Below are 13,083 nucleotides of genomic sequence, written 5' to 3'. Positions count from 1 at the left end.
TGTCAATAGCTGCTTGTAAACAGTAGAGCCTGAAATAGGGAAAACATGTTTTCTCCCTGTCAGAATGGCACAAAGGCTTGGCTGAAGCCCTTGCCTGGCCTATCCATCTGGCTGACGTGAGAAATGAGATATCGATTTTTCTTATACCATACGACCAGAAACTTAAGAGGAGCCACAAAGCTAGCAAACAACACACAGTTTATTAGACTCTAAGTGAGATGTGGGAAAACTTTTGCAACCCACATCTTTCTGTTTACCAAATGCGACTTAATTCACATTATTAACCAAAGAAATACAGAACACACACGGTCAGATTTGCTTCTGGTGAGAACTGATGTAGCTAGGAACTGGTTTACGTGCTGCAGCTTTCCACGTTACAGATTATTTGTTCACTAAAAGGAAGTAGCTGCTTTGTTAAAAATAAGCTGTAAGTCTGTGATTTTTCAGAACCAACCCATTACATTAGAAACATGGTTGCTGCTCATTTCAAGGAAATATCTGCCTCCAGATCCATTCTGTATCCTTAAAATTGTCAATCTAAGCACCCAGGATGATGTCTTATCTAGAAAGCAGTCTAGAAGAGGAAACCATAGAGGAAAATTTCATATATTTTAATGAAGAAATTACGAGGTAAAGTCAAGAGTACCTATAGGTACTTGCTAACTTGAGTTAAGGTCTCAATATACAAAAACATAAGACATTTCATTCTTTCTGGTCAAAGTCATTTACCTACAAAAGCCAAAATAGAGAAGTCTGAGGATCCAGAAACAAAAGTGGGAATCAGAAAGACATGCGGCTGGCTACCACAGTTGGCATCAGTAGCAAGTTTGTATAATTTTATTCCTGTTAGAGAGACACAGTAGTTCAAAACTTTTTTATAAGCCAAAAAGTCTCAGAGGGCTGCAGTATCCCATAGGAGGTCTTTGGATGATAGACCAGCACTCATGTCCTAAGCATCTGTTCTGCTGACGGCCATTACTTTAAATAGCCACTCAGCCTGTCTGCATTTAAATAAGCAAGTGGATAAATAGGCCTATTTCAATTTCAGAAAGTGTTACCAGTGAGATGGACAGAACACCGGCGGGATGGCCACGGCAAAAGGCACAAGCCCAGGAGGAACTGTGTGCCCCAGGCCCAAAGACCTTGTCCATCTCATGAGTCGCAGGCTGGGACCAGTTTTGTTAGGAGCACAGAGAACCTGGGGCTGCTCCTGATGAGGGTCTTTATGGGGTTTGTTTCAAAGCAAGCCAGGTCAGAAGTGGGAACATTCCTCAATATTGCCCCCCAAAGTGAACAGAAACACAGAGTGAACCTGACTCCATAATAATGAGAGGAACAAAACCCAAGCCAAGCAATTGAACATAATGAAAGCACATGAAACAAGCATGAGAAAAACTTAAAAGAAAGAGTCCAATCCCCGACAAGAACTAAGCTGAGCCCGTGGACTGTGTGCAACCCTCTTTTCTTCGATGAGGGCTGTGTACCCCATCCTGGGCTCTGTGCTGCCTAACCAGGGTCTGGGCATATCACGTGAAGAGCTTCCCTCCCCTGCAGAGTCTGCTGTCCCTTCAAACCCTGTGTCTTTTCAAGCTGGACCCTGCAGGTCCAGATTTGGTCCATGCCCCATGAAGACACATGGGGACTCCCCATGCTTGTACCACCCTGGGAATATCCTTCCATCTCCATAGTGGTTCATAGGCAGGCACAAGGGCTCAGATGCTTTTTCTTAGCTGGGCTGTACAGTTGGTTTGTCTCTTTTGGAGGCAGATCCTCCTGCCAAAACCAAGGAGGAGTGAGGACTTTCCCAGGAAAAGGGGGACAGAGCTGTTTCTTTTTTTTTTACCTGAAATACTGTGTCCAAAACAATTTGTTGCATTGATGAATAGCCCTTCCACCTTGTTTTGCTATTCAGGAGAGGATAACTGTTTATCTACAACCTGTTCTGTCCCGGAAAGCTTCAGAGGACCTGACACCCTCTTCATTCTACTGAAGCATTTCCATCTGCTTTAATTAATCATTACATCAATGAGAGGTACATAAGAATGACTTCTCTGGCTAATTTTCTGTGCCATTCCTTGTCAATACAGAGTTCATAAAACTGACTTCCAATAAGAGCTCTTTGCTCCAGAATCCCCTATGGGATGTAGCCACGATAACTCTGTGAGATACAAATGGAAGTCCCTCTGAGCCAGCAGTCATCCACCATGCTCCTGGATAGGGGATGGTAGGGAGCGTTGGGTTCCATGACAAAAGCTGCACACACGCCCCCAGAGAGCACCACAGATTGTGGAACCCCTGCCCTGCTCCTCCTGGGGCCTCACCAGAGCCACCAGCCCATGAAAGGCTCATCCCCACAGCCCTGAAGCCCCCCTGGCAGGGGGACCCCAATGCCCCAGTCAGGGAGAGGACCCCCTGCTCATCCCAGGGCTTTCCCAGCTCCACAGGCTAGGGGACACCCAGCAGCAGGAGTCACTGAGGAGGGTCTCTGGGTCACCCCACAGACTGGGGGCACTGCCCGGGGTACAGGGCTCCCTGTGGGGTGCAGGGAAGAGCATTTGGGGACTGCACGGGACTTACTGTGGGATGTTTAGGGGAGGTAAGGTAAGGGAGGGATCACAGTGGTTTGACGAGGAACAAGTGTGGGAAAACAGAGGGAGAAGGGAAAAAAGGGGCCAGTCCTGAGCAAACAGATGCTGGTGCATTTGTCTGCCTGGCCATGCCTGCATCTGACCAGTGTGGTTTGTCCCAGCTTCTCACCAAACTCCATTTCCAGTGATTTTCCCAGGTGAGGGGGTCTCTGGGCTGTGTGCATGTGTGTATGGGTGAGACTGAGTGCCAGGGGTGGACCAGGGGTGGGAGTCCCACATGCTTGTGGTACCAAAATGGGCATGATGAGGGTGCAGTGTCAATGCATGGCCCTTGGCCAGCACCAAGCTGGACCAGCTGGCAAGTGGGCCATGTAGTCTGGGGGCCAAGGGGGATGTGTCTGGAAGTGGAGCACATGGAGGTATGGTCCAGGGGCAGGGAGCTGCGGCAGGCTCCCTCCTCTTAGGCTGCCGGATTCAGCAAACCTCTAACAGGGAGGACTGACTCCATTCCTTGCTTTTGAGCTGTGCAAAGACATTTTCCGAGGACGTAGATCAGGTCAGACGTAACTGATGAGGTGTTTGCTTCGGCTCCCACCAAGGCTTCCGCAGGAGCAAGGTGCTGAGCTGTCTAGTATATCTGGTCTGACACATGTTAAACCCAGCCTGTTTGTTTGGGATGTATGCAGGTGTTTGCATGTGTCTCAGCTCTACATCCAAACAGTATATTAAAAAATACATCAGGACGGTGCAGTTTTAAATGGACACTTCATACAATGTAAAGAAAGCCAAATGCCTTATACATGCCATGCCTTGTGGTCCAATGAAAGCAAACGAGGAAGATTTCTTGCTGTTTAGTGAGCCTGTGTTACCCAGCCTGGTGTTACCCATTTTTATTGATTTGTGATGCTGTTTTTTTCCTCTTTTAGCTTTCAGATTCAGGCCTAGAGGTGTATTTGTTCAACTAGGTTTGGGGTCATAAATAATTGAAACGCACTAAGAAGTGGTAGTTTTGGTTGGCTGATTTATATAGTGAGGAGAGTAAAGTGGTTGTGACCTTCTGGCTTTATCTTTGACAAGCATATAATTGCGAGACAAGAAAGAGGCTCAAAAGCATGCCACTACATGGAAAACAAGCCACTATTGCTTATGAAGACATGAGGTGGTTCTTCTAAATTGCCTCTCATTCATGCAATGCACAGTCCATATATTCATCTTTTAACAGCCCTACTGGCTTTTCCAGACATGCCGAGTATTCCTCAGCGTTTTGTTTGGTTAGGTTTGGTTTTAGCGGTCAGAGAATGCGAAAGCAATGCAAGCCTAAAGAGTGAAATCATTGTGCATACAGCGTCAGGAACCTCAGCAGACAAATCCCAGGAACACAGAAAAGCAAGAGCAGGGAAAGGAAAAGGGAGGAGGAAAAATGTCCAAGCTGAGCCTTTGGTTTGTTTTTCTCTGTCCCTCAAAGAAAGGAGAGGAGTCCTTCACAGAGAAGTGAAGGGAGTAATTTCCGTTGCTTTAAATGTGGCAGAATCAGCTCCCTTATTGGTCACTTGTCCTGCCCGTGTGGATTCATGCCTCCTGTGGGGTTCACTGGCTTTAATTCTTCCATGTCAACGTAAACCGCTTGTGATCAGAAAGGGAGGACCAGGTTCCTTACCTCTCTGTTATCACCGAAACATGAGGGGGACTCTACTGTACCATAGTACAAGCCACTACGACGCCGCTGTTTCTGCTCATCTGCACTGATCTAATGCTTTCAAACAGTTTATTATTTATGGACACAATTTTGGATCTAGTGTAAAATATGTTGTTCTTTTTGGAAAATCAAACCACAGTATATTAAGCATGAATTGTATGGAATTTTTTATATTGTTAGCTCTTGATGCATACGAGGAAATGCACTTTACAGCAACCCTTGCAGCCCTTAGTGTCAATTTTTTATTAATGTTTCCCTTGTAATTCTGTACTTGCTTCTAGTGTAGATGGGAAATAAAATGGGAGCTCTCCAGTGACTAATATGACATTTTTGAATTTTCATGGATGTTAACAAAAGACTGTGTGGTCCAGTGAATAAAAGCTACTTAGTAAGTTAAAAATGACACTAAGATTACATCCCATATGGATAATTTTTTTTTATTAAAAATCATTCATTAAATGCTCGTTATTTTCCTATAAGACAATATTTCCAAAAAAGATTTAGCAGTCCATAAATGAAATGGGCGAGTTCATGATCAGCTGTCATTCTGTTATTTGATTAGCTCTAAATCTGTGTGGGTTGTGAGTGCTGACAACCTGTTATCACTGGGCCCTTGGTCTGTAGCGTTCAGCTTTCTGTCTCCTAAAAGGCGCACACTAAAGGACATTTGACAGCCCAAACCGCAGGGCTTGGGGGCACATTGATGGTGGATCCTTGCTCTGGCCCACCCTGTGCCTTGCGGGAACTGGATATCCAGGAATGCAAGTGTCCCGGGCAAAAAAGAGACAGAGCTAAAGACAGCATGTCTAGGCTCGAGGCTATGGCGCTCAACTAGGAGGATAGATGGCTTTTTAAATGGGGTTAAAAAAGAGGCATAGGGAAAAGGTGGAGATGGGACCAGAGAGTGCAGGGAGGAATGGCTGGGCTTCCTGGACTTCCTGGACAAGTGAAGGATGAAGCAGAGAAGGGTTTTGCACTCCAGGGTCCTCCATGGCAGAAGGGCACTGAGACATGCCACTGTAACACCACTCATCTGAGTACGGCGTTTATTTAGATGAGTAATTCCAGCTCGTGCCAAGGAATGCTTGAAATAAAGCTTTTGCCTAATTCATTTCTGCTCTCTGAAAATTTAGTGTTGAAGCAAACATTTCACCAAAAATTTCTCTAGTTCTGTTCGTTTCTTCAGGCTAAATATTTTCATATGTATAATTTACAAATTCAGGTCACGATAAATGATGTTCTTTGGAGACAGGCTTTGGTTTGATATATTACGTCATGGTCCTAAGTCAAAAACATTGCCAGTTCTAACAGTACACATTATCCAGTGAGCTTCTGCAGCCATGTTCATTAATTACTTTGAAAAAGGGTTGGTTGCTTTAATGGGGTACATATTTAAACTATAGCAGAGGCCAAGTATGAAAGAAATACAGAACTGAGGAACTGCTATTGTGCAGAACTAAAGGTGAAAGTGATTAAGAAGAAGAAATTGTATTCAGAGTTAAAAAGCAGTTTTGTCTCAGAATAAATATAAATCAGCTTTCTGCTGCTTCAGGGTTTTTGGATTTTTTTCTGGGTTTGCAGCTATTATTCTGACCATAAAGGAGGGAGGGAAATTATACGCAATCGTACAAATAGGATCAAAAATTTGTTCCATTTGAACTTTAGCCTATGAACTAAATAGGACGTGGATTAGCTCAGGCTGCAAATCTGAGCAGAGTTAGGAAATGTCAGCTATGTTAATGAGCAAGCAGACATTTATCAGACAACCACTGCGAAAGTAATCTTCTTGCTGAGCCATTGAAGATACGCCAACAGGTTGCATCTGTAATTGGGGGCACCAAGGCACATGATTAGACAGAGCAGACCCCTCTTTTCACAGCCGTGGTGTTTCAGTCACATGTCTACAAGTCTTTCTGGTTCTTTGTGTCTGTAATTTTTTGCATCGCTGCCCCTAATTGTGCACCCTTTGAAAAGCTGCCCTGTATCGAATGGATCCTTTGCTTTGAGACACTTCAAGGGACACCGTCAGGGCCTTCCTGACGTTACCAACCCCCAGCTTCCTCTCGGAAACCAGAGTAGCTTTAAAACAGATTTGACTTTTCTTTTTGCCTCAGACAAACAAAATAGACTAACTCTATTTCCAGTCAATATAATTTTCAGGTTTATGTATATAGAATCATAGAATCATAGAATGGTTCGGTTAGAAGGCACCTTAAAGATCATCTAGTTCTGACCCCCCCTGCCATGGGCAGGGACCCCTCCCACTAGACCAGGCTGCTCAAAGCCCCATCCAGCCTGGCCTTGAACACTTCCAGGGATGGGGCATCCACAGCTTCTCTGGGCAACCTGTTCCAGTGTCTCACCACCCTCACAGTAAAGAATTTCTTCCTAATACTTAATCTAAATCTACCCTCTTTCAGTTTAAAACCATTACCCCGCATCCTATCACTACACTCCCTGATAAAGAGTCCCTCCCCACCTTTCCTGTAGGCCCCCTTTAGGTACTGGAAGGCTGCTATAAGGTCTCCCTTCCTTCCCTTCTCCAGGCTGAACAACCCCAACTCTCTCAGCCTGTCCTCATAGGAGAGGTGCTCCAGCCCTCTGGTCATTTTGTGGCCCTCCTCTGGACCCTTTCCAACAGGTCCTTGTCCTTCTTGTGTTGGGGACTCCAGAGCTGGACACAGTACTCCAGGTGGGGTCTCACCAGAGCAGAGTAGAGGGGCAGAATCACCTCCCTCAACCTGCTGGCCATATATGTACTTATGGCCTCTTTGAACTTCATCCCTGTGGAGAAAGTAATGGAAGATCATGTCTGCACTATGCCAGATATGATGCATGAGTGTTCCAAACCTACCAAAACCATGGGCCTAGCTGAGGTTAATAAAACTCTTTCATTTAGCACGTGCATAAATATTTCAGGGCCTGGGTCCTAAGATGAAGGAAAATCTCTGCTGACTTCCCTGGACCTTGGATCCACTCCCTGATGTCTGTTTGGTGTCTCCTTGGCCGGAGGTCATCTCCCCTCAAGACAGCAAGCTAACAGTTGGCAGCATCTTCGCCAGCTCCCCTACTGCTGCGAGATCTCCATGACAGGAGGTTTCTTTCAAATCCAGGTGCATTTGACCTGGACTGGTACTAAGGGTATGGCTAGACAGCCACAAGCAGTGACAGTGATATGGGTCAACCACCTCCTGAAGACCTTCTGCCACCGTGCAGTAGCTGTCGTGTGCCTGCCCCTAACCCACTGTAAGGAGAGCTACAGAGGAGTCAGCTGTACCACAGCAGAGAGGAGGTGACAGCAGCATCCCTAAACTGCTCCTCCGTCATCATCTGACCATGTTTTCAGGTGCCTTTAATCATTTGTGCAATGTGTCTGAAGCTCAGCACCAGAAATTTTTCAGTCCAGGACACTTTTTCCTCCTGAGGAAGTTTTTTAAGAGCTGACCAACATCTGCACTATCCAGTTGGTGCCGTCTCAGGATTTTCTAGTGCAGTCACACAGCACTCAGTAAATACACTGTAAATTCACATCTAAACTTTCCTCTGATCTTGCTCTCACTAAACCTGGGGAAAAAATTTATTACCTAATTCACTTGAAACCATTCTGTATATTTATTTTTGTACATGAAAGGCCTTTTGGTTACAGTGACATCTCTGCTTCTCTATATTGTTACAAATGTCCATGTGTCTTAAGTTTTGATTCACACCATGAGGGCAACGGCTGCAGTTGACCTTGCACTGATTGATTGTTCAGAAATCCAGGTTTATACTTATAAACTAGATTAATGCAAAACCGCTGGAACACAACTGAAGAACAAAATAAAACAGAAGCTATTTCAGATACTAAATCAAACACAAGTTTGCCTTCACTATTATGTGTACTGGGCCAAATTCAGTTCTCTGTAGGATTTGCTTTTACTGGCCAGCTGTACACAAGGACATATTTCATATATGAACCTTAAACTCCAGTAGCTCAAGAAAGCCAAGTGTAACAGCTGAGAAGCTTTATGTGCAAATGTGTATTACCCACAGGAAGCAATCCAAATACACGAAGCATGCAAAAATCATTTGAAAGCTACACAAATGACGAAAAGTTGCTATATAAGAAATAAAAAGATCACTTAAATGGGCTGTATAAATGTTTGAATATGTATAGCTTTGCTGGGAATTGATGGAGCCTTTGAAATTTTGGTGTAAGGTGATTCAAGAATTTAGACGTGTGGGCAAACCGGCCTTCTGGGCTACAGATTTTGGAAGCTACTTCTGTTAAAAAAAACCCAAACAGCAATCCAACAGCTGGATCCTTGGTTTGCTATAATCGTCATTCAGAAGAAAAAGAAAGATAATTAGGATTTCAGCAACCTCTTTCTCAGTCTTGTTCAAGTCCCACAGTGACAGGAAATACATATGAGTCTGAACTGTGAAAACTGTGACTAAAGTAAGAATTTGACTCCAAATTGATCCTAATTCAGTGACCTTAATTGTACCGCTTCTTAGGAACATATAAAATGCACGGCAGGAATGTATGTATTTTAGTTTTTGTAAAGGGATGGTTAACGCTGGTTGAAACCTCTAAAGTGCCACAAGTGACCTCTAGCCCAAGGAGTGATAAATTCCATGTAAGAAAGTTGGAAGATATGGCAGAATAAAATGATCTGTTATGGGAACCATCAGTCCCGTGCTGAGACAGGCCAGCACTGGAAGTGATATTGATGCCCACAGAGGAGACACAGACTGGAGCAGCGCATCATTTTCTGAATAAAATACCAAGCAGGGGGTAACGTAGTTGCAAAACCCACTATATTGCCCTTTCCCCATTCTATTTCCAGCCAGAGGAAGCTAACCCTGTAGCTTTGCGGTGGAGTTAATTTGTTGTGATGGGGATGTTAAAAGCAAGTGCTCTTGCCGCTGAGGCTGGAGGGCATGCGCTGCCCCGAGCAGGGATGGATGGGGTCTAGGTATGATGTGTGTTTCTGATGAGTTGCGCTGGTTTCGGGTGGATCACAGGCTCTGCGGGTTGCATCCCTCCTGCCTTTGAACGCAGCAGCAGCTGAGCAGCCTCTCAAGTTTACCGAGTGAAGAAAGCGAATGATTTCTTCCTCGCCTGCTGTGTCCTTCACAGGAGCATCAGGGACTATCAAACGTAGTTATCACCCAATGGAAACTTTAAAAGGCAAAACGGGCTAATTAAAAAAAGATCATTTAAGCAGTATCAATAACAGCTCCTCAGCTTGCCACCAGCAACATCTGCAAGGCCAAATTTTCCCACCATCTGCATTAGCTGGTCTTTGACATCCATTTGTCACCAGCCCGACCCAGCTGGGAAGGGGAAGATGGGCTGCCCAGTGCGGGCCATGCAAGCTCCAGCTGCAAAGAGGCATCCAAAGGCATCTCCCCAAAAAGTTCTGCACAAGGAAAGCTGGCCATGGGTGGAGGCTCGCTCTCAGTTGACCGGGGCAAATTTTACAGACCCACAAGACCACAAAACACCAAAGTGATGAGAGGACTGCACTTTGAGGGGTGTTTGTGAGCACCCACTTTTTGTCCACGACCAGCGTGAATGAGGTGAACGCAGGATTTTTGCCTTGGAAAGAAAAGAAGGGGCCTGGTGTTTTCTTTCCTCTTCCCAGGGAAAAATACTTTTCAGACAATAAGAACTTTTTGTTCCTGACTTGAAGGCAGACCTTAGATTTCCTGGGCTGTGGGTGCATGTCTTGGGGTGACACAGGAGCTCCTGGGAGAGTCCCAGTCCTACCCCTGCATCCCTCTGCACTGACAAACGACTTGACCTGAAAAAAATCCATGTACGGCAGCCAAAAGGGGAATTCATTATGCCTTGCAAGGTTGCAAGGGGATCCAGTTTGAGCTGGGTCATTCTGCTCACAGCTTATGGAGGACCCAACTACAAACAGCTAATAGCAAAAAACTGCCCAGAGACACCTTTATCTAGATTGCTGCTCCCCCACCCGCCAGACGGGTGCCTGCAGCTTGCCTGGTTTTGAAGTGGGCCGGTCCCAACCTGGGGAAAAAACCGTTTGTGTTGTGATGCTCCTAAGCATTTTTCACATTTTTACTAAGGTCACTAGGAAAAAAAATGAAGAGGAAAAGGGCTGTGGCCCACCCAATCAGGTGAAATATTCAAAAGCAGCATCAGCCGGAGCTTCTCATAAGAAGTAAGGTAACGATGCAAAAGGCTGCTTCCCTCTTCTTGTTCAGATCAGGGGTCACTAAAAGCGGGGAAGGGACTGAGTTAGCATCAGTGGGACTGCTGGTTGTTTTTCTGTTTTGTTCCCCTCTCCCCTCAATGAGATTGCCCTCCCTCCTCACCACGAAATTGCACTTGTTGAGACGTCTGTTTAGACGGATGCTTTGGCCGTGGTGATGCAGTTGTAGTTATTTTGGTTTTCAAATATGACTCAGTCCTAAAATAAGCCCTTAAACAATTTAATTTTACAGTTCCAAGCAATACTGCTGATACATAAATGACATCCTGGGAGTTACATTTGAAGTCTAAAATGGTAAAATGAGTTAAAAACTGATTTTAAGATGAAGCATAGTAATTGTATTTAGCTCTCTTACAGATGAAAAATTATGTGATCAATAGATTATTACGGTTTGTAGTAGTTAAAGTTTCATGCTATAGAAATAATCTATGAACAGATTAGTAGAATATAGGGTTGCAAATATCCTGTTATAGTAAACAATGCTTATTTGGCATTTTACAGACTGTGTAAACTCTGGCAATAAGAAAGTACTGATTAGTGCAGACCTAGATGAGTACTTGATTTTAACAATTGATTTTTTTTTATTTTTATCGTTTTGCATTAGCACCATACTGACAAAAACAAAAAAGTGAAATACACTGACATGCTAGTGGCCATTCACACGGCTGATGAACAGCCAGGGCACAGAGATCTGAGAAACCTGGTTTGCAACACCATCTTTTCCTTTTCAAGCCCTCTCTAAAACGCTTTTTCTTACTCAAAAATCCAGTGGTACACTTTGCCTTTTCTCCCAGGACAGAGATTTGGCCACCATGCTAAAGCAAGAAGTTGTTTTAAATTTTTAATTAGAAATGAGAATAGCAACAGAAGAGATGGCCAGGATTGTGACGTGGTGAATATGGCTGTGACTTGGGCAGAAGACGCGGCTGCAGCGGGCTTTACTGGCGCACTGCAGAAGAGACGCTCCTCCACAGGTCACCCACTCGGGAGATGCCTCAGCTGCTCTAGTCTTCTTACTCAGATTTTTTCTTCGTATAGTTGGCAAAAGCTATCTGGTGACTTTTAACTTAAATTATTAACTGGTTTGGGGACAAGTTAAACTGCATTTGCCTGTAAGTAAGTTTCACCATTAAAAAATAACTAGCTGAGCCCTACTTTAAAGCTGCTGCTATTTTTATCTGAGAAATCAAGGGAGTCCCTGCCTGTTGAGAAGCCACGTAAGCTGAGCACCGTCACCGTGCTGCAGCGGGAGTCTCCTCCGCTTTGGAGGAGACCCACAAGCAATGTCTGGTCCGTGCATCCCGCCCCGCAGCGGAGCGTGTCCCCACAGCAGGGACACAGGTGACCCATTCGAGGTGAGACTCACCGCGTCCGTGGAGGAGGGGATGCCACCCCGCACACGTCCTGCATTTGAAGTCAGCAGGGTCAGAGCTCTGGGCTCTGTGGCTCACGAGGTTGTGCTTCTCTGAGGCATCCCAGGGTGAACCCGCTGTAGCTCAACACAGCTAATGACAAGACCCTATGCTGGCACTGAAGGAGGGCAGCTTTACAGCACTCCCTGCATAAATATCCACATTTAGGCATCCTAGAAAAAAGCAATAGCTAGTATTTCACCCATAACTTAAAGGTGGAGCTCTCACAGAAGGCAAAGGTGTGCTCAACCATGAGGAGGACTGAGGCAGCCAGCCCCCTGCTCTTGCCCATGGTAAATCTGCTAGCACCAGAAATTCGCAGCTGCACAGTTAGCTCTCTTTTCAACAATTTACAACGCTGCTGCTTTTTGTCAACTTGTTTCACCACAGCACTGAATTCAGCATTGTAACTGAAGACATCTCTGCCTTTATATCTGTAGGTCTATTAACGTAGGGCAATTACTCTGCAGAGAGGTGACAATTCCTTTATGGAAGTTATTGAATTCTGGTACTGCAAACACTGCAAACAGTGCATCAATAATGAAAGGCCAGTAAGAGAGCACAATGTACCTGCATCATTCCGAAATATAATTTTTTTTTTATGGACTATATTGTCTGACAGATAATTTAGGCCTGGAAATTAGACATAAATTTTTAATAATGTTTAAATTTACTTTTCAAGAAAAATTAAAAACATGAGCTACTAATTACTGGCTTGACTGAACAGGAGGGAGGTGGGGAAGAGAGGGTGAAAGGGAATGAAAATTAGGGTCACTGAGATGTCTCATTGGAGTTTGCTGACCTTTAGAAGAACTCCCAACTGATTAGTAACCTTGAACATTGATAAATTAGATAATATTCACTCAACCCGTTCTCATTTTTTATTTAGCAGAGAATTCCAGCTTTGTTCAGCAGTATGACTTCTGCTCTTTACATACATGTAACACTGTCTCTCCAAGGATTTGATTCAGGGTTTAGTGATTATGTTATGTCTCAATTCTTGGCTTTTTAGCCCGTTTCTTAGCGTATTGCACTGTGCTTCATGAACCTACAAAAGGAAAAAGATCCTACAACACTCAGGTCAGGGTAGGCAACGAAAGAAAAGAGGTGCTTGTTTTCCATCTGTACACCATTTTAGTTTTGATTAAAAGCTGGGATTAAAC

The sequence above is a fragment of the Rissa tridactyla genome, chromosome 1, assembly GCF_028500815.1.
Source record: "Rissa tridactyla isolate bRisTri1 chromosome 1, bRisTri1.patW.cur.20221130, whole genome shotgun sequence".
NCBI classification, from domain to species: domain Eukaryota; kingdom Metazoa; phylum Chordata; class Aves; order Charadriiformes; family Laridae; genus Rissa; species Rissa tridactyla.
The sequence above is the reverse complement of the archived record's forward strand: the minus strand, read 5'-3'. Positions refer to the sequence as shown.